At 45.0% G+C, this 22,446-nt stretch overlaps 6 non-coding genes across 6 annotated transcripts; all 6 read right to left on the bottom strand.

Annotated features, from left to right (window-relative positions):
• Positions 1-19,728: 19,728 nt before the first annotated feature.
• Positions 19,729-19,801, bottom strand: trnav-uac. Its single transcript has one exon. It is a non-coding gene; the product is annotated as a tRNA-Val (tRNA).
• Positions 19,802-20,117: 316 nt separating this feature from the next.
• On the bottom strand, positions 20,118-20,190 carry trnav-uac. The gene has a single exon. It is a non-coding gene; the product is annotated as a tRNA-Val (tRNA).
• A 154-nt stretch (positions 20,191-20,344) lies between these two features.
• On the bottom strand, positions 20,345-20,417 carry trnav-uac. The gene has a single exon. It is a non-coding gene; the product is annotated as a tRNA-Val (tRNA).
• A 693-nt stretch (positions 20,418-21,110) lies between these two features.
• trnav-uac lies at positions 21,111-21,183 on the bottom strand. Its single transcript has one exon. It is a non-coding gene; the product is annotated as a tRNA-Val (tRNA).
• Positions 21,184-21,438: 255 nt separating this feature from the next.
• On the bottom strand, positions 21,439-21,511 carry trnav-uac. The gene has a single exon. It is a non-coding gene; the product is annotated as a tRNA-Val (tRNA).
• Positions 21,512-21,669: 158 nt separating this feature from the next.
• Positions 21,670-21,742, bottom strand: trnav-uac. Its single transcript has one exon. It is a non-coding gene; the product is annotated as a tRNA-Val (tRNA).
• Positions 21,743-22,446: the final 704 nt, after the last annotated feature.

The raw sequence follows: 22,446 nt of genomic DNA, 5'->3' as shown, positions 1-22,446 counted from the left end.
TCTTTAATTATTGATTGTAAATCAGACATGTGATTATTGGCTTCATCATGTTCAACATGAGAAGAAATGATGGACAGAAACACTTCAGATGTTGTTAACAGCTGTACTCACACTTCAGGCTTTAATTTAACCCGTCCCCCCCCACCCCCCAAATCACCACAATTCGCCGCCCCCCCTTCTCCTACATGAGCTGAATTACTGAACGCTGATGATAATTACCCAGAGTGCCTCTCTCTCTGGTCTGAAGCCAGCTGTTAATTAGCTTGTTGACGGCTCCTTTGTGCGGCGGCGGGCCTGTTTGGCGAACACGCCTGTTTGGCGAACACGCCTCGTTGCCCCCCCCCCCCCCCCCCCTTTTCCCCCCCCCCCCCCCCCCCGATAAAGACAGAAGAGAGCTGTCGTGGAAACTTCATTATCTCCGTCAGGACTGGATCCAGCTGCAGGATCAGATGTTAGAAAACAGCTGATAAAGTTTCTGACCAACCTGCAGGAAGTCAGGTGATTTCTCTCATGGGAGGAGCTCATGATTTCATAGATGACATCACATATAGATAGATTATAGAAAGATATTTGATAGGTTAGTTTCTTTATGAACTCTGCTGCTGATTGTTCAAACACTCCTGACGTAACTATAGTCAACAGTGGTTTGTTTGTTTATATGACTCACCTGTTATTAAGGCTTAAAGTTATGGAGAATTGAGGGCGTGGCCTCTTTCAGTGACAGGTAGTGGAGCTCATGCTTGCCACAAACTGAGCTCGTCATCTTTGTCTATTTTTGGATTAGCTGGGAGTTAGGGGGCGGAGTCAGACACTGCCAAGATGGCGACGGTGGAGCAGCTCACTCTGAGCTTCAGAACCGCTCTCCAGAAACCTGTGAGTGACGTCACGGAGGTGACGCCCGTCTTTATTTACAGTCTGTGGTGACTTTACCAGACTGGTGACATCACTGATGGTTTTAGTTTCTCCTCCATCACCGACTGTTGCAGATAAAATCTTCCTGCTGCACATTTTCATTAGATTCAAGATGAACTGATTAATCAGTTTAATTAATTACATTTCTAATGAATTGCTTCATTCCTCCTCTGCTAATAAAAGTCTTTAATTCATTTGGAGCTTGGATCAACATGTGGAGCTTCCACTCGAATGACGAACTGTTTATGATCAACGACGTTCCCATCATCCTCGGCTGTACTTTGTGTTTACTGCTGTTAGCGTTCTGGTGTTAGCATTTAGCTCAAAGTGGTGCCTCACAGAGCTGAAGCACTTTAGTGACAAAACCACAGAAATGCAGCTGTTGTATAAATACTTTTCCGATTGCTGTGTGTGTGTGTGTGTGTGTGTGTGTGTGAGAGAGGATGTGTGAGGATGTGTGAGGATGTGTGTGTGATGTGTGTGTGTGATGTGTATGAGGATGTGTGAGGATGTGTGTGTGATGTGTGAGGATGTGTGTGTGATGTGTGTGAGGATGTGTGAGGATGTGTGTGTGATGTGTGAGGATGTGTGTGTGATGTGTGTGTGATGAGTGTGTGATGTGTGTGTGTTGATGCAGAGGTGAAGTTTCGGTGCAGGATTAAAGTGAACCATCATCTCGCTGCTGTGAATCCTGATCAGCCTCTCCCTGCTCGCCGGGGCCTTGTCAGCCGCCGCCTTTGATGTCAGTACGTTTTTTCCAGTGTCGACGGAGGTGGAGTGGGTGTGTGTGTGTGTGTGTGTGTGTGTGTGTGTGTGGGGTGATTTGCATACAAAGCTATTCTTGCCTGCTCTTTGTTCTTGCACCGAGTGTGGAAAGAGTAATTGTCTTCATCAGTCAGAAGTGTTTATCTCGTTGGTTCGGTGCAGACGTGGCGTGACGTCGGGCGGCGGCAGAAAATGCAGAATGGATAAAACTCCTGTGTTGGATTAACGCTCAAGACGCTCAAGGTGTTGTGTGTGTGTGTGTGTGTGTGTGTGTGTGTGTGTGTGTGTGTGTGTGTGTGTGTGAGATGGCGGCTGAATGTAGAGACGTGTGTGACAGAATCAGCTGCTCTGAGTGAAGAATCGCTTCACACTGTGTTTGGTTTGTTTCTTTTGTGACTCAAGAACAAAACATGCGCTTAAGCTCATTAGTCTCGTTACACTTTCCTCGCCCTCTTCACACTCGGTGTCTCGCACTTCACCACAGACTGAGGCTCTACTGAAGGATATGTGATGCCAGCGCCGGCTGCTCTCCCTTCATATGAACCTGTCTGTCCTCTTCGCAGCACCGTGTCTCCTGAGGATGAGCGTGGTGAGAAGTGCTCAGTCAGACCGGGTTGCACAGGTGACGTTGCTCCAATGGTTTCTCACCTGGGTTCTCACCTGGGTCCCAGCAGCAGCAGCAGCAGCAGTCCACGGTCATCCAGCTCTCTTTGGGTGTAAATCATCACACTGGTTCCCTTTTAGATCACCATGGTAACAGATGCTGCAGATCACTGGGAAAACTGCTTCATCTCATTCCTACAGGATCCTGACAGGGACAAAAGAGTTTTACAATAAAGTGACAAATAATAAAAGATCAACATTTTTACAGATCAGTGGAAACATTTTGCTGTTTTGAGTCCGGTTTTTAAAACACATCTTCAGAGTTTAACACTTTTAATTAATTACATAATGATGATTAAAGGTGTGTTTTAATTGAACAAAGAGTCTTTAATCCCGACACACTGTTCTTCATCACTGCGGCTCAGAATAACACGAGGAGACTCTGTGACGATAACTGGAAATAAAACCTCTGATGTCTTTGATTAGAAGAATTATCCACACGGACCGAACTCCTCACACACGATCTACGTCTCCTGCTTCAGCAGAAACAGTCTGACATGACTGTAACTTTCTCATCTGCGTCACATGATCAGAATAGGACTCATTTATATCTGTACTATTACTTTAATATTGATCTATGTTTACATGAAGGAGGTTAACTTGGTGGAGGGATGGGACGATGCAGGTTGTTTGTTGCTGTTCTTGTAGTGGCTCATTTAAATGAATGAACACAGTAAGTGAAAGGTCGTCCTGAAAACACACAGACGAGTCTGTGAACTGAATACACCTATCAGCAGCCCACTGTACAGTCCCGCCCTCAGGTGTGTGTGNTGTGCGGGCGTGTGTGCGTGTGTGTGTGTGTGTGTGTGTGCGTGTGTGTGCGTGTGCGTGCGTGCGTGTGTGCGTGCGTGTGTGTGCGTGCGTGTGTGTGTGCGTGTGTGTGCGTGTGTGCGTGCGTGTGTGTGTGTGTCCCTCAGGACTTGAATCAAAGAAAAACGAAAGAAGTTCTTCTGCCTCTGATTATTTTCCTCCATGTGAATCCACCAGGGAGGAACACATGATGCAAAGATGTTTGTTTTTCTCTCTGAGATGAAAAAAGTGTGCGTGTGTGTGTTTGTGTATGTGTGTGTATGCGTGTGTGTGTGTGTGTGTGTGTGCGTGCACCCTGATTAGCAGCAGTGTGTTGTACAGAGAGCAGACAGCTCGTCCTTCAGTTCATCGTCTGCAGGAAAACCAAAATGAGCAGCGTGTTCAAGGAGACAAACTGTGTTATTATGTCACACACACACACACACACACACACACACACACACAAACCTGCATTTCGCATCATGTACAGAATATGAATGATTCGGTTTCTCTGCATTTGTAAGTCAGCAGCTGTTTACACTGTAAATCTCCATATATCAGGTGTGTGTGTGTGTGTGTGTGTGTGTGTGTGTGTGTGTGTGTGTGTGTGTGTGTGTGTGTGTGTGTGTGAGATGGTGATTTGGGTTAAAATAAGTACTTCCTCAACATTAGACGATCTTTGTTGTCATGGTGATGAATGGTACTCATGGGTAATAGAAACATCAGGGGAATCGAACACACCGCTCTCCTGTGTCACATCCACCTCCTCCTCCTGACGTGGATGTCACCTAGCAACAAAACAGGACTATGGGTTATAATAAACGACCTTTGACCTCGTTTTGTCTCCGTACAGACTGAGTCGTACCAACTGACGAATGAAATTGCTGGATCGGCCCTTTAAATTCAACAGTTAATGAGTTTATAAATTCGAATAAATCAAATGAAACACGTCAGTCTGATGATCAGGAGAAGTGTTGTAAATGCGCCGCAGCTGTAAACCTCCGCAGCCCCGCCTCCTCTCTCGCCGGACGGCCGAGGCCTCCGAACACTGGCAGACAGCGTCTCTTTTAAAATGCAGAGCGTGAACCTCGCAGCTGAGATCAAAGCAGGTGTTTCCTGTCGGGCTGAGCGGATGTGGTGTCAGTCGACGGCTCAGTCTGCCGCCGGAGTCTTAAGACATCATCGCGCTCCTGACGTCTCTGCCGACTCCTACAAGCCGTCAGCGGCCGCTCACCTGAGGCGCGACGCCAAACCAGGCCGGCCGGCCTCTGGGTTCCTCACTGTTCTGTTCTGTTTAAAGAACCAAACTTGAGTTCCAGATTTCCATCATCCTGGTGAAGCCTGTTTAAATCGCCTCTGAACAGCGGATAACCTCGCTGACTTAAACCTCTACGAGCGATTCCCGCTCAGTCCTGAAGCAGAGCCCGAGGGTGTAGAGGGTTTGTAATGGTTCTGAAGACACTTTAGAGTCTCAGAGGGGGATTTTAAAAGGGTTTAAAGACGGTTTTGAGGCTTTAAAGTGAGTTGACTGTGAAATATTTAAAAGGCTTTTGAGGAGCTGTGAACGTGTCTGAAAGCAGATATATTACGCCCTAAATTGTCACAGCAAAATGCCCAGCTGCCGTCCAGAGAGCTGGAGCTTCACGCCGTGTTCCCTGTGTGTAGGAACACACGGAGCAGACTGAGGACGACAGTGAGGCTGCAGAAGCGTCTGTGATGCTGCTTCAGTGAGGCGACTGCAGACGGAGCGTCACTGTAAAGGTTCTGAGGAGCTCCTCCAGTCTCAACCTGGAAGATAAAAGTTAACACATTTAAATCTGTGGAGCAGTTATGGAGCATTTCTCCAGCCACACACACACACACACACACACACACACACACACACACACACACACACACACACACAGACACAGACACACACACACACAGACAGACACAGAGCTTCAGGCCCAAACAGCAGCATCACTTTGATCTGACTCTGTCTAGTCTCAGCCAATCAGGAGCCTGACAGCCACTGACTTCAACCAATCAGTTCCCTGCTGAGAGAGACAGAGAGAGAGAGAGAGAGTCCAGACCTGATCCCCAGCACCAGTCTGAGGCTCTGGTGTCTGAATGGCAGCAGCAGGTTCAACATCTGTGTGTCGGAAAAGAGATTTTAATCTGGTTAAATAAAGGTTAAATAAAACAAATAAAAGACTAAAATCAGAAGAAGAAGAAAAATTGCAAAAGTTTTGCCGTGAGATCAGGACGTCCAGACTTCTGACTGAGCCCAACGGCCCAATGGCTTCCCATTGTTCCCAGTGTTCCCAGCCCCTGTCCAGTGTGCAGCTGTCCACATACTTTTGGCCATTTAGTGAAGGAACAGAGTGTAGAAATGGGATTTAGGAAAGAGAGAGAAAATAAAACTTAAAGAAAAAAGAAGTGAAACAATGTCGGAAAAAACCTGTTTGATTTTGAACGAACCAATCAAACGGCTCCTCCCGCCTCAACTGAAATCTTATTGGTTAACCATTTAAAATCATTTGCCTTCCCTCCCGTGATACGTCCTGCTTCAACAGGGAACATGAACGCTTGGAGAAAGGCCTCGTCCACTTGAGGAAAGTTTCCTCCTGTCAGAGTCGGTGGAGCGTCGGGTCGAGTCCGACTTTGCTCAGGTGCGGCGCTCTACCTCCATCAACACTCGTCTTTCAGATTCTCCGTGAAGGAGAGCGAGGAGGAGGAGGAGGAGGAGGAGGAGGAGGAGGAGGTGACCGTCTCAGCCGCTGGAAGTGGGACGATGTTCTTTAGCAGCTGGTGATCGATGAGGAACTTTCTCCCATCTTTTACAGCAGCGGGGTCGGCCTGAGCCGGTATTCTTAGACTGACCTGACACACACACACACACACACACACACACACACACACACACACACACACACACACACGGCGCATTGTCTTTGTATAATAATGTTTCTGAAGGAGGTCGTGGTGTCTCTGTGTTGTGATGGATCAACTCCTGGTGGCGGTAACTTTGAGCAAAGTTAACCGAAGTTGAAGTGAAAGTGATGTTTCACTTTGCTGGAGGAGTTTTATTTTTTTTTCTTCATCTCACTCGTTCGCCCTCAGGAGCTCAGCACTTTCTCTCTATATTGATTCATTCCTGTTTCCCAGACGAGATATTTAGGGAGAAAACCCGACTGCAGACTAAATGATTGATAGCACAAAGTGAAAGGAGGCTGTGGAGCTATTTTAAAGGACAGCGGGGACGTGGTGTCCTCAGGTGACAGACGTCTGCAGGTGAGATCTTCTCCGGTTCGTCTGTAATGAACTTCAGATAATGAGTTTTCATCCCAGACGCAGAATCGTGAGGCAAGAAAAACAACAAACTCGGATGATTTTTAATTTCTCAGACAGTTTGAGGTTGACATTGAAGCAGCTAAGATCAGCGGTGTCAAGTCATAGAAGAAGAAGAAGAAGGAGGAGGTATTGTAGCTGCAGAGAGAGGAAGAAAAGACGTTGTTATGGTTACAAATTAAACCTGGATTATGTTCAGAGGTTGGGAGGCGTTCAGGACTTTGACTCGTCCACACACACACTTGAGACACAGTGGGTCAAGGAAGAAGGAGGCTTCCTAATCAGAAAGGAAGGACACAAGAAAGTTCTTCATCAGGGACCGAGGAAGAGTGAAGGATGGAGGAGGGGTCGTTACTGTGATGCAAACTGGGAAAACCTTAATGAGTGAGGAAGAAGTACAACTTCCCATTTAGGGAGGAAGGAAGCATAGGAACCTTTACTAATGGCAAAGCAGGAGAGAGTGATGTCTCCTAGGAAGGGAGGAAGGAAGGAGGGTACAGGAAGAGAAAGATTTATCATTAGGAAGAAATGTAGGAGGAACGAGTGGAAGTGGACGTTGTTCACGAGAGCTTCCTAGTTTAGGAAAAATGGAAGGGAAGGAGGGAAGGAAAAGGATAGCAGGAAGCTTCCTGTTTTGAGAAAAGAGAAGAAAAACATTTGCTAAGGACGCATCTGTGTTAGGAAGCAAGGAAGAAAGAAGCTTCCTTTAGGGAAGAAGGAAGGAAGTAGAGGAAGCTTTCAAAATAAAAATCAGGAAAGATAGAAGTCTCCTGGGTGGGGCACAACAAGGGGGGAACTTCCGAGTTAGGAAGCAAGGAAGCAGGGAGATTTTACTTTAGGGAGAAATGAAAGAGGAAGAAGTCCAATTAGGACACAGTGGAGAATTATGCTTCCTAGTTAGGGATAAAAAAAGCATCCTTGAGTCAGAGTATAAGGAAGAGGAAGAGAAGTGGAAGAGAGAAAGGAAAAGAAGCTTTCTATTTCAAGAATATATCAAGGAATAAAAAGTTTTCTAATTAGGGAGCTTCCTAGTTTTGGAGCAAGGAAGAAAGAAGTTTCTCGTTAAGGGAGGAAAGACACAGTTTTTAATCCGAGGAATCGGGGATGAAGGAAGCTTCCTACTTAAGGAGAAAAGGAAGAGTCCTAATTTCTGATGCAAGGACGAAGAGAGTTTCCTAATCTGGGAGAAGAAAGGAGACATGAGGGGGAAGGAAGGAAGGAAAGAAAGAGAAGAAGTGTCTGCATCCCAAACAGGATGAAAGATGGAGTTGAAAGTCCATGGAGCTGAGGCGCTGCAGCTGAGATGAGTGATGCGTTTAATGTCTGTTGGAAACCAGAGTGACTGAGACTGAGGTGAGAACGCTGCACGACTCTGAAACACAACAACCTGTCAGCGGTCAAACCCTGAGTGTTATATTCCTCCTGAGGGAGAAACTGATGTGACACACACACACACACACACACACAGTCCAGTGTGTGTTATCTCTCAGCCACATGTGTGAGTAGGAGGCTGGCGTTTCCAAACCCATTTAAATTCCAATATCAGGTGTTATAGCTTATCACTCACAGCACAGTCTGACGACTGTGTGTTGTTTATTTATGGAAACTGTAATCAGACTGATTGTTTGTCAGGGAAACTTAAAGTGTGTCATCACACCATCAACACGTGTGTGTGTGTGTGTGTGTGTGTGTAGGTGGTTTGTAGGAACATTTACATGAGCTGATCTAAAAACATGCAGATGTTTAGTAAAATAAAAGCGCGGGATGTGTGTGTGTGTGCGTGTGTGTGTGTGTGCGTGTGTGTGTGTGTGTGCGTGGGTGTGTGTGTCCTCGTTAATATTCCGGGTGTCACCTCCCCTCCGTCACCTCTCCCTCCTGCACAAATTAAACTCAGATTGGACGCTCGCCTCCCGCTCGGACGAGTAAATTAACTTGGGGAAATTGAATTTTTTAGGTCAGAAATATTTCTGCCCAATCAGTTGATGAATCATGGACAGTGTGGAGGTTGGGGGTGGGAGGGTGGTGGAGGTAAAAGAGGTATTAGCTTTAGCAGCTCCCAGGAGGAAATATGGAGTTTTGCTATCATCTGGTTTTTTACATATCCAGGTACTTCTTTCCTTTTTTTTTTTTTTTTTTGCTCCCTAAATCGGAAGCATCCGTCTTCGTCGCTTGGCAACAAGGATTCGTCTTTCTTCTTTGATCATCATTAAGAGACTTCCTCCTTTTTTTGTTTCCTAATTAGATTGTATCCTTCTAGGAAACTTTATCATCCTTCTAGTGAAAATGAGGAATCACTCACTTCTCTTGCTCCTCAAACTAAACTAAACTTTCTTTCCTCTTTTCTCCAAAACCAGAAATATTTTTCTCTTCTGTCACTATTAGGAAACTTTTATGTTTCCCCTCCTCTGCCTCGCGCTCTCACTGAGATGCTTCATTATCTTCTATTATCTTGAAACAGGAGCTTCTTCCCTCCATGTTCATCAGTATGAAGCTTTATCATGAGGCTGCTCTGTGTTGCTCAATAAAACACTCTATTAAACACACAGAAACACACACACACACACACCCGGGTGGTCTTGAACAGCCCTCTGTTGATTTTGAATTTGCAGAGTGTGTTGTGTAACAACCTGTGAGGTTATATCACCGCTCCTCCGACTGCTACCTGCAGGACTCGCTTCTCTCTCAGTGTTTTGATGACCGTGTGATTTCTGAGCTGGATCCACCTCTGCAAGTCCTCCACAAGTTTAGACCCAGAGCTCCTGTGTGTGTGTGTGTGTGTGTGTGTGTGTGAGAGAGTCTGAGGATAAAGGGCTGAACGCTGCACAGACTCCCTGATTCTCATTTTTCTTTCAAACAAAAACCTGCTGTCAGGATAAAGAAAGTTTGTGCTCTGCATTAATAAAACAGTTTTCAGAGGCTGCCACACCTTCAGTACCTGCGGCTCTCACCGCTGCCAACACACACTGCGATTACATTATGTCCACATGAAGCCAGTTACATTTATAAACGCATCTTTTCTCTCTCTCTCAAAGTTCAGCTCACAAAGGTCAAAACGAACGAGTTCACGTTCGTTTCTGACGGTTTCTAAAATTCTTTTCTCAAACCACGTGAATTACTCTTTACCACTGCAGAGAGATGACTTTTAAAAGACAAGTAAAGTGCATGTTCAGTGAGTTTGACTCAGGTGGTTCAAGCTCGGACTCTTTCTTGATGATTTCTTGTCGTCATCATTCACTCAGACATTTCTGAAGATGGTCGGATGCTTCAACCCGATGTGTCGTTTCAGGCTCGTTACTGATGCGTCTGTTCATTCAGATGCTGCCTTGAGATTTTTATAGTTGGAATCTGAACTGATTTGTTCATAAAAGTCTTCAAATGTTGACATGACCTGACCTCAGCAGCGCCAGCAGGTCTGAGGACGACAGGAGGAGACCGAACACAGAGGAGCAGACTGTGTGTGAGTCCACGGTGACGATGTGATTGTGATTCTGCTGAAAACACAAACACTTTTAAAATGTCTTCGTGCCGAACGCAGCCTGAGCGATAACACATCAGGTTGCGTAAGCGAAGACGCGCGGCGGCGTGCGTTTGATTCGTCGTGCTGGCTCTCACCTCCTGACGGCGAGGTGGGTGGAGTGTGACCTTTCACCTGCTCGGTCTGCCGCGAGCAGACGGAGGAGGAGGAGACGCTTCGTCACCTACACAACATTCATCTGTGACATTCAGGGTTGTTGGTGGTGGGGTTAGGGTTATATTGTTGATATATTATGCTGCAGTTATTTTTCTATAATTAGACGCATTATTGTATTTAATGGTGTGATTAATATCGTGGTTGTATGACGCGTGAAAACGTCCTCAGCAACTTGCAAACGGCTCGTTCATAGTGTCCATTCAACTGACGTTGTTGTGTGTGAATAAGAAATGATGATTAAGTGAGAAATATTATTTTTAACAGAATTTTGAAGAAAATCTGCCACAGAAAATGTTAAATGATGCAACTGTTTGTGTGTCTGTGCAGGTTAAACAGCTGCTTGTATGAGCTGGATTCTCAGATATAAACACAGACTGAAGACGTGAGTCCTGAAGACATGTCCGACTCGTTTAGTGAAGAGAGTCACACGATGAGGCGGGTCAGGGTCAGGGTTTGGGCACCAGGTCACGTCCTCTTCAACATGTTCATTTATTTTGCAGAAATAAGGATGATCAGTGTGAAGCCTGTGGAAACCTCGCCGGCCTGTAAACACGTCTGTTTGCTCGCTCCTCGTCTCCTCTCTTCAGTCTCCAGCAGATCCTGGGTTTCCAGCCTGTGCTGCTGTTGTGTGTCTGGCTGCAGATTCTGATTCCTCTAATGGGATTTAGCTGCGTTTGATTCGTCTGACTGGGGTTTATTTATTTTTTTATTTGTTGTTTGGTTGTGTGTATTTTTTGTTGGCTGGTGTTGAACAGAAATATTTTGGCCTTTGATTTTCCTCTGACAGTTGGGTGATGCAGAGGCAGGCGAACCAAACGCTGTGTTCAGGCTCCTGATGGAGCTTTGTTTGTACTGTTGGTCTGTGATATCTGGCTGATGAAACCTTGATGCAACACAAACCCTCAGAGCTGTTTGTAGAGTACACAACAAACAGCATCAGGACGTACGCCACACATATATAAACTATAGGCAGCTTCAGTGATTCAGTACAGAGTGACAGCGATAACACATCTCTACTCCGTCTCTGTCAGGGCGTCACGTGTTCCCGCTGCCATGAGACAAACCAAAGCTTCATTTCACAACAAGAAAAGGAAAATAAAATGCAGCTCGAAGTGTTTTACAAGAATAAAAGTTGAATTAATCAAAAGCAAGGACATTAAGAAATAAGCAGGTCAATAATCCTGAGCACAAAAGACCTAGAAGATTTTAATGGCAAAGTCGAGTCAACTCTGTTTTATTAAAGCTCCATATTTTCCTTCTTCTTCTGTGTTTTATTTGAAGTGTCCTGACGGCTGGTTTTAAGGCTCAGTTTCTGAATACAGGCTGTGTGCATTTCTCTGTGGACTGAGGCTTTGATACTTTCACAGTATTAATATAGAAGCTAGAGCTGATCTATAATCACACTACACATGGACACAGACCTTTACACTGGACTTAATTTCTGACTCTAGTTGTGTGGCCATGATTAAGGCTTTTGTTGCCACGGTTCCCAGAGCGGGACCGAGAGCGCGAGTCATGTAAAAAGTAAAAAACTCAAGGATACAAAAAAACACAGGCAAAGGCAAAAACACAAAGAGAGAGATGGAAAAGTAAAACACAAAGACAATGTGACTGAGAGCAGGTGGAAACAGAGCAGAGTTTATCCTGGGAGCTGATGGAGGAGAGGGAACAGGGATGCACAAACAGGACTGAATGAAACCACCACGTGTTGTTGTGATGTTTACATTGTTGTGATGTGTGTGTGTGTGTGTGTGTGTGTGTGTGTGTGTGTGTGTGTGTGTGTGTGTGAGAGAGAGAGAGAGAGTATACATATCTTTAATATTAATTACTTTCAGACACTAACGCCAAGGTATTCATAGTGAATTTATGTCCTATGAGGGAGCTGTCAAAGAATCAGAGTGGCAGTGTTGTGTTCAAGAACCTCGCCATGAACCTTAGATCGAATCTGAATCAGTAAAATGTAAAGTACAGCAGAGGAGGAGGAGTGTCAGGTTTCACCTACTTTACACTGTAAAGCTTGGATGCAGAAGGTGCCTTTGTTTGGCCGAAGTTTGAAGAAAGTGTAAAGAGTGGAACTGAAGCTCACATGTTTTCCTTGTGCTGAGCTTGTGGAGGAATGTGGAGCAGCAGCATCAGTTTCCTGCTCCTGCAGAGAAGCTGTTGGATGCTCAGTGGCCTCATTTCTTAAAGTTTGAGGTCGACTTGTGATGTTGCTGTGATCGCTCCTCTCTCAGCTCCGCTGTTTCCAGTCTGTTTCTGCTTCTCTTTGTGTTCAGCCCGAGTGTTAAATAACCGGAGTCCTCGACTAACACCGGCCTCCTCTTGTGTTCGCCGAGGCCCCGCTGTCTCCATCATCTACCTCCCGCGGCGGCAGAACAAACAGCCTGTTCGTTCATTAGCCGGACGCGTCTCCTGCAGGCCCAGCTTCATCCTGAGCCGAGGATGAGGAGCGGAGCGGGAGCTAATCAGACTGCGTGGGACCTCCTGCCGCACGGACGTCCACATCAGCGCTCACAGCTGCAGGAGCTCGTACGTTTCATATTATGAAAGACTCGTGTTTGACTGTTACACAACGTCAGCTCAGAGGAAGGTGAACACAACCTGACAGACAAACAGGAGGGACACAGAGCAAAGAGTGTGTGTGTGTGTGTGTGTGTGTGTGTGTGAGAGAGAGAGAGAGAGAGAGAGAGAGAGAGAGAGAGAGAGAGAGAGAGAGAGAGAGAGAGAGAGAGAGAGAGAGAGAGAGAGAGAAAGTGAGGAAATAAAAAGAGAGAACAGAGCTGTGTTAAAAAGAGACAAAGACAAAATATACTCGTGTGTGTGTGTGTGTGTGTGTGTGTGTGTGTGTGTGTGTGTGTGTGTGTGTGATGGATGCAGTGCGGAGCCTCAGGTAATAATAGCCATGATGGATTCTCACCTGGTCTGGCGAGCTGCGGTTCGGTCGATAAAGATAAAGATGTGTTGGAGCTCCTGCCGCTGCTCTGCTCTCTGCTCCGCTCCGGATCCGGCCCGAGCCTGGGGAGATATTAATGACAAACCCCCAACACCGGCACCCCCACCTCCCCACATACCATCACACCATTGGTCACTGGCTAACAATACTGTTTTTAGGGCAAGAGCATCAATCTGTGCTCATCCCAACGTGCACAGTTAATTCAACAGGGAAACAGTGCAGAGGTGTGTGTGTGTGTGTGTGTGTGTGAGTGTGTGAGTGTGTGTGTGTGTGTGAGTAATTAATGAGAACAAACATTGTGTGTTTTACGCTCTCTCATGTGCAGACCTAAAACACTGACTGTATGTGACTCTGAGCCTCAGAACTCAACTGTTTCCTATTAAAACACAAGAGTGAGTCTCACTGTCACTGGGTCACATGTTCCTTCATCGCCATGAACACACACTGTAGTTCATCTTGACTCAGTCACACACTCACACACACACACACACACACACACACACACACACACACACACACACACACCATCCTCCTTCCTCAAACACTCGGTACAGCACCAAATGTGGATTAATCCACTGCTGGAAATGCTCTAATGTCCTGTATTCAGAAACTGAGCCTTGAAACCAGCCGTCAGGACTTCTGGAACTTTGTGATGTCACAACAAAGCAGTCACCAAGCCCCGCCCACCTGGACCCACCATCCAAACCTTGCAGGATTTGGTTTCTCTGAGTGTTTTTACCTGAAATCTGAAAGCTGACACATTTTAGCTGCTTAAATCAGTTTTCAGTTATTATCATTATTTTTTACACTCGCACCATAATGAGGTGTTTTAATTGTTGCACCTCTTTTTTGATGTTACATGAAATGCGTGAACCCCCCCCCCCCCCACCTGTCTCTCTCTCACGGTGGTGATCAGAATAACAAACAAAAAAGAAAACAGCAGTGAAAAGCCTGAAGTGTCTCCAGAGGAGCCGTGTGACGTCTGATGAATGTCCTCAGGTGATCAGCTGATCCCGCTTGTTTCATAGTGTTAATAGTATTTCATGGGGGAGGGGTGAGGCTGCGTGTCGAGGGTCAAATGCATCTTTTGAATTTGTGAAGGGCGTGTGTTCAAGCTAAAAAAAAAACCCAAACAAACAGTTAAGTAGTTAATTGTCCTGCGCAGAGACGTCGTTCGGAGTCGTTTGTCGTGAAACTTCGGATCCATTCTTCTCTGCAGAGCTGGGAGCGCTGCAGCCCGCCGCCCTCGCAAGGCAGCACAGATATTTCAGAGGTTTCAGGAGCCTCCTCGGGGATGAGCATCCGGCCTCTCTCTGTCTCCGCTGTCCTGTTTTTAGCTCCTGAATGTCTGGAGACACTGCAGTGATTTATTCAGCCTTTCTCTGCTGCTGCTGCTGCTGCTGCTCAGGTGAGAGTGGACTGGATGAATGAACGGCTGTCACACCTGCTCACTCACAGATACAGGTTTATTTTAGGATGCAGGCGGAACAGACAACACTGTCTGTTTTCAAATGGCTGACAGAGTTGAGAGAGCTGCTTTATGTTCAGTCAGACAGTCGGAAACTGGTGCACGCTTTCAGCTTTCAGCTTTCAGCGCGTTGCTCAAGGGCAACACGGCTGTTTGCTGATGCCGGTTTGTGTTGCAGCAGAAGTTGAGCCTGTTCTATTTTGTTTATGACCCTGTGGCTCCATTTTAAATGAATGAGAGCTAATGGGCTAATGCTAATGTAGCTAGAAAGCTTCTGTGATGATGATGATGTGTGTTTCTAACTTCACTTTATCTGAAAGGGTTTTATTACAAAGGTAAACTTAAGAAAACAACTGCAGGATCATTTCCCCATATTAAATCATTCATGTGGATTTTAATAGATAATGAATACATAAAAGTTCAAATAAAGAATATAGCTAATAGCTGCGGGCATCAGCCAATTAATCAGCGATCAGCTCTTTCCTGCTCCAGACTATCATGAGTGTATCAGCCTTTAAAAATCCACCACCAGTCGACCTCCAGCGCAGACTGTGCAGCTCACTGTTGATGACTGATTTGTTCGTCTGTTGGAACCTCGACACGAAACCACGTCCTTCTGAAACACACAAATCATCAAATAACCGACACATTTATAAAGACAAGAAGTGAAACAAAGAGCCATGATGTGAGGCTGTCCCTGCTCTCTGGCCTCTCCTGTGTTCGTGCTGTAGATTTGACTGCAGCGCCCTCTACAGAGTCTGAGAGGAACAGCAGCTCCTGCACGGGTGAGAGCGCGACTCATCCTGTATGGACAGGACAACATATATATTTAAACATATATAAACATGTATGTATATATATATATATAGGTGAAGCTGTAGAAGTGGAAGGAGCTGAAGTGTCAGATGAGGTGTAGGTGCTTAAGGAACAGCCCAGCACTGAATATATATATGACCAGACACCACGAACGCGCAGTAGTACGTGCACAGTAGATCGTCGTCTGCGTATTCGTGCACGTGCACTGTGGATCAAACCAAAATGGCGACATCCATGAAGAAGCAGAAGAGCTGCTCTGTCCTCACACAGCCTCTCTTCAAACTCGGCGTCCTCTCCTGCCGAGTGTTTCGTTGTTTACTGTTCACCACGTCTTGACACTATTTTATTTGCAATAACCACGATCTTTCTCTGACCTCAAAAATACTTAAGTTGACGAGGAGAGATATTTTCTAGGAAGCAAGAAGTTTAATAAAGGGATTTGCAGAGTGGTTCTTGATGGAGAGGAGGGAAGCCGGAGCATTTGAAGTGTTGGGGTGTTTACTCTCTGATTGAAGCTCGTTGGAGGGGAAATGTGTGACATTGAGACACTTGAGCAGAACTCCCTCCCTGAGGTGAAACCTCTCCTCCAGTGTTTCAGACTGGGAGCTTTCCAGTGAGAATTTAACCTCCAGCCTCACCAGTGATGCTGCTGCTCTCCTTCACACTCTACAACCACGAGACGCGATGAAGTCTTTCTTCTTGTGTTAAATCTGTTTGACAGAATCACGTCTATTCGCGTCTTCACGTCTGAGTTAAATAAAACCATGGTTATTAATTCCTCTGCTGTATTTTCTTGTTCCCTCCTCTCGCAGCTCTCAGACTTTCCTCTTTCACCAGATTCCTCCCAACTCCCGTTTCAGCGTTTATTTCGGTCGCCCCGCGGCAATGATACGGATAAAAGGATTAACTTATCGTCTACCAGTTTAGAGCTCTTAAACTCAGCCTGACGGCCCCCCTGAAAATTGAAAAGATGGATGCCAGGGAGGCTCCATTCAGTGCATGTTAAATTCATTTCCCCTGTTTATTACACAGAGCGGTGTTGATGTTTTTAAAGCCCGAAGAGTTTGGAGGCTGAAAAGCGGGAAAAACCGAAGCAGCAGATGCACAAACAGCACGAGCAGGTGGGATGGAATCAGAAACAGTGTTAAAGCCACGGCTCGACGCTGACTTTGTTCCCAAGCAGCACATAATGAGCTTCGGGGTGCGGTGAAAATTGATCAAGTAATGTGTTTTTCCTTAATGAAAGGACACGAGGAGACGTTTACAAGCAAAATGACTTGATTTATTTGAACATTTTTATTTATTTCTGCCTCGTTCCTGCTGTAGATAATGTGACCGTGCAGCTGCCGCACCGCGGTAACGCAGCCGAGCGAAAGAAAAGTAGTAACGACTCTCTGTAGCTGGTTTAGAGACAGCGTCGTGCAGCTTCTTCCTCCTACAGGTGGTGACGTGTTGCTGCTCTCACAGGCGACAGTCAGTGTTGTGTGTCTGTCAGCTTGTTGAGGACTTTTTAGAGTGTAATTACACAAGACAAGCTGTCGCAAAGATGTGCTTTGAGTTAATGATTGTTCCCTAATACATCCCACAATCCATTGCAAAGAGAGTCAATCAACATGAATATGAATGAAGTATCTATGGTGGCTCAGAGAGGTCAAAGCACTGCAACGTGAGAAAACACAGACAAAACAATCAAATGCAGAAACGCGCAGCGGGCAGCACCGACGACGGCGGTCGCAGCCCGGTTCGTCACTTTTTTTTGTGTCCCCCTGGAAACACGTCCTTTTCTTCAGCCGCAGCGCGTTGACCTCTCTGGGCCTTAAATATCAGATCTCACTCAGAACATCTACATCCGAGGATGAGCCACACGTCATGCGTTGATCACATGTGCTTTTAAACCTGTGGAACCACATTCCAGCTGAGTCACATGATTTCAGGTGAGTGTGAGTTTTCACGTGTGAAGACGTTATATTCACGCGTGTGTTTTCATACATTAGGACCAGAAGAAATAACAAACAGTCTCATTAGTGGTTCTGTGTTGGTTGAATTTAATTGATTTGATTTATAGAAAACACTGTGTGATGTCATAAGTGGTTGTACAAATGGTGAGGGAGCCAGAAAAAACTGAAGTAAACAAACAAACAAACAAACAAACACAGTGAAGCTGCAGATCATCACCAACACCCACTCTGTTCCCAGCAGATGTCAGTGTTACATAACACACACACACACACACACACACACACACACACGGACGCTCAGCATGTGTTCACTGGCACAAACAGATGAGGAGATGGAACGATTCCTGCGACACCAGAACACCTGGAACGCTCAGGTGTTCACTGCTGAGGCTGAATCCACTGGACGACTGGGAATTATACAAACGTCAAAGTGGAAACTACAAAATGATTTTAAGTCATTAAAGAAACGACGTTATTGAGGACACAAATATTCACTATTTGTTAAATTAATTATACAACATTACAGGTTAGTTTTGTAGTTTTGAAATTTTGCAGCAGCAACAAAAAAACAAAACTAAACATCACAAAATACTGAAAAATAAAATACAAGCGAGAACATCATTCAGAGTTTTGGTGTCTTGGTCTGTCGTTCTGACGTTGTGTCATTGTGCGTCTCTTTGTGGTTGTTTTGCAAGTAAAGCTGCAGATTGATGCAAACCCACGTTTTAGTTATTCATATGCACAGGAACCTTTTCAAGAGAAAAGCTTTAGATATATATAATATATATAATATATAGGCTGCTGCACTGACATTAATTCAGGCTGCATTTATTGAATTTATGTGTAAAAATTGTTTTGCATTTGTTCAAACTATTAAACACTATATATGTTGTGTAGGTATAGATATCGCATCGTCTGTCACGGGTTATTTACTCTAACTCGTCAGAGCGTCACTGACACGGACGGAACAAGTAGAACAACCGTCATGTGACTCTCACCTCGCTCATGTGATGCGTCCTGATAAGACTGAATACGTGAGATAAGACCTGACCTGTGTGGTGAGGACGTGTCTCTCTCTCTCTGCAGGCAGGTGTGTGATGTTCACGTTCAGCTGATCCGCTGTCACTCCCTCTGTGACAGCCTCTCACAACTTGTCATGTTGTGATGTTTGTGTTTTTAAGTTGACGTGCTGAAGCTGTGATCAGCTCCTTACCGCCACATCCAGCAGACGCAGAGCAACACGATGATTCACGTGTTGTGGTGTTTGTGTCACCTGATGACTCTCAGTTCAGTATTCCCGCTCTTTCAGCTCTGAGTTTGGTCTCCACCAGCTGCTGAGGGAAACATCTGGCTCTTGACTCTGTCCACCAGCTGCTCCCTGACTGTGTCTGGAACAGGAAGAGGACAGTTGTTGTAAAAATATTGATTATAGCTGCTTTAAATCGCTCCATCTGTTCCCAGTGCAGCACTGAACTATAAATATCTACAAACTGTCTGACCTGAGATCAGTCACAGCTGTCTCAAAAGACTTCTTTATTCAGGTTTATGATGGTTACTGTGTGTGTGTGTGTGTGTGTGTGTGTGTGTGTGTGTGTGTGTGTGTTGAAGTTGTAAAATTTATTTTTGCCTTTCCAAAAGTCGCAGGAAAAATACAAAAATACAAAACACTGCAACAAGTCAAACCAGTGGCAGGTTGATTGAGGTTTGTTGCAGATTTGGTGGGAAACACACACACAAACACACACACACGCACGCACACACACACACACACACACACACACACACACACACACACACAGTTGGAGTATCATCAGTCCTTTAGCACCTCGTCAGTCTGAAGAACACAACAGTTAGTGTGGAGATAACACACACACACACACACACACACATTGCACTGTCACAAGGCTGTGTTTACCCCCGAGGCCTCTGCGCGCACACACACACACACACACACACACACACACACACACACACACACACACACACACACACACAGATCCTGTCAGTAGAGTAAAAACCTCCACCATCACAACATGAGAGAAGCAGCTGTTTATATACGATCCACAGACGTATAGAAACTAAACTCTCACCTGTTTATACAGACAATATTACAATAGACAAATACAAAGACGGTGAAATGAAAACTGCATTTTCCAGCTCTCATCCTGTGTCTCTGTGGAAACTGTTTATTTATCACATGATGAATATGCAGGAAAATGTTTGGGGGTAATTTTCTTCCTGTAAAAACAGGTTTGAGGACTCGTCTTCACCTTGGGGCAGTTACAGTTGATTTTTACAGTCAAATGTGATTTGGGTGGAGCAGTAACATAACAGACGGTGCTGTTGTCTGTTAATTATGTAACATTTGTTGACATTATTACAGTTCCACTGGGGATTGAACCCGGGACCTTCTGCGTGTAAAGCAGACGTGATGACCACTACACTATGGAGCTGCTGTGAGAAGGTTATTTCTGATCTAATCTTGGTATAAATTGATTTGTGACCACTAGCAGTTACTAATGCTGCCTCCAGCCTCTGTTGTTTTCTGTTGTTTTGAAGTTGGTATCGAGAATCATGGTTTTTCATTGGTATTGGTACCAGCAACCAAAATCCTGACATCACTGCTTGTTAGTCTTTAAAGACTTTCAAAATCAGCAGCTGGGAATTGGAGGTTTGAACACAACCTTTCTGTTATTAACAGAAACTATTGTTTAATCTTTTGTCTGTATAAAGCTGAGCAGTCCAATCTGTAGTGATGAGACATTATAATGGTTCCACTGGGGATTGAACCCAGGACCTTCTGCGTGTAAAGCAGACGTGATGACCACTACACTATGGAACCACATGTTTAAGCTCGCTCTGCTAAATCTATCTCTGGTCTCATAAAGCCTTCTGGGAGTTGTAGTTGATCCAAAATAGTAAAATGTATTTTGGTCACAGTGAGATTTCCTTCAGTTGAGGGACAATCCAACATGTGTTGACTGAAGCCATAAATCTGGTTCCACTGGGGATTGAACCCAGGACCTTCTGCGTGTAAAGCAGACGTGATGACCACTACACTATGGAACCACTGTGATGTGATTCCTTCTGATCTAATCTGGATATTAATGGGATTGTGAGCCACAAGATAGCAGTTACTACTGTGTGACAAATGACGAATCATCAAAGATACAGACGAGTTGAGACACAAAAACCTTCTGTTGTTTAACCTGCATCTTCAGCCCCGTACGTGGTCCATGCAAGTATTTGTGGACCATATTTTGGGTTTTACTCAGCTGAGCAATCAGAGGTTTTATGTTCTAGTCATTAACTAGTTTTCCTTAGATTTCCCTTCAGATATCTGCAGCAATGCTAGCAGTTACTAATGCTGGCTCCAGAGCCCACAACAGCTGAAACTGTTCTAGCGTCAGGAAAGAAACAGTATATTTTAGTACTGTTGAAGTTAAGAGGATTGAACCTAGCAAAACATGTGCTGTGAAACATGACAGGCCCAGATTTTGAAATGGAGACTAAGAAAATCGACCTTTTCTTGGTTTCAATAGTTGACTTCAATCACGTGACTATAAGACAGAGGTTTTCGTTCCACTGGGGATTGAACCCACGACCTTCTGCATGTAAAGCAAAGTCCACATCGTATTGCATGTCATTGTGTCTCATTCCTTTTTAAATTGTAAGACATTTGAGTGATATATCAGAGTGATGTGGCTTCACAAAGCAAAGAAGAGTTTATTCATCTTACCCACATGACAATGAGACAATTCATGGTTCCACTGGGGATTGAACCCAGGACCTTCTGCGTGTAAAGCAGACGTGATGACCACTACACTATGGAACCACTGTGATGTCATTCCTTCTGATCTAATCTGGATATTAATTGAATTATTTCCTCCGTCGGAAAGATTGTGAGCTGGTCAATTAACAACCGGGAGGCCTGATGTTGACCCTGATGAGTTTAGCTAAGTTGGTTGGCAACTGACTTAAACCAAGATACATTTGAGGACCATATTTTGGGGAGGTTAGATCTCTCAGAAAGCTTTAAAGTAAGCATTTAGTTTCCCTGAGAGTTTGCTTTAGCCAAGAGACATTATAATGGTTCCACTGGGGATTGAACCCAGGACCTTCTGCGTGTAAAGCAGACGTGATGACCACTACACTATGGAACCACATGTTTACGCATGCTCTGCTAAATCTATCTCTGTTCTCATAAAGCCTTCTGGGAGCTGTAGTTGATTGGGACCAAAATAGTAAAACGTATTTTGATCACGTGAGATTTCCTTCAGCTGAGGGACAATCCAACATGTGTTGACTGAAGCCATAAGTCTGGTTCCACTGGGGATTGAACCCAGGACCTTCTGCGTGTAAAGCAGACGTGATGACCACTACACTATGGAACCACATGACCATGCCTTCAAGGGAACAACACACGGCCTCAATGGCAGTTTCACATTTGGTCTCACTTTACTGCAGAAACTAAAACAGGATCATCTTCACTAATGAACGCCAATTTATGTTGTTTGAAGCCTAAATACAATCAACTTGTAGTTTTCTTGTAGTTTTCAACTTCCCCCACAACCTCTGTAGTGTCATCTAGACACTTGTTAGTGTAAAAGCTTCAAGAAAGGATTGGGGTATTTACTGATCTATTTTATGTTGTAGAATAAAACGTGAAACTAGCTTGTGTTAACACAGACCTTATTTCAGTCATTTAACCCATAAAAACACATTAAAAAAACAAACAAAAAATCCCAGAAACTTCAGGACGAAGGAACTGGAGGTGGAAAAATGCAAACTCCACTGCACTGTTTTATCTCTGTGTATGTTCTGTTTGCCATGTGCAGGGCTGTCTGCTCACGTCTGTGCGAGCAGCTTTGAAAAGGCTCATCCATCGGGGTCCATATGGGGGCCCTTAGGGCGGGAAGGGGATGGTGTGTGTGTGTGTGTGTGTGTGTGTGTGTGTGTGGAGGGGGTACAGAAGGCTGAGCAGCATGTTTTCTCTCAGTATGAAGTCCAAGTGGAGCACCGAGAGGCTCAAACCATCTATTTAATATATTTAATATGCATGGGAGGGGATGATCTGTGTGTGTGTGTGTGTGTGTGT

This window comes from Seriola dumerili, unplaced genomic scaffold, assembly GCF_002260705.1.
Source record: "Seriola dumerili isolate Sdu_G_001 unplaced genomic scaffold, Sdu_1.0 BDQW01000012.1, whole genome shotgun sequence".
Taxonomy (NCBI): domain Eukaryota; kingdom Metazoa; phylum Chordata; class Actinopteri; order Carangiformes; family Carangidae; genus Seriola; species Seriola dumerili.
The sequence above is the reverse complement of the archived record's forward strand: the minus strand, read 5'-3'. Positions and strand labels throughout refer to the sequence as shown.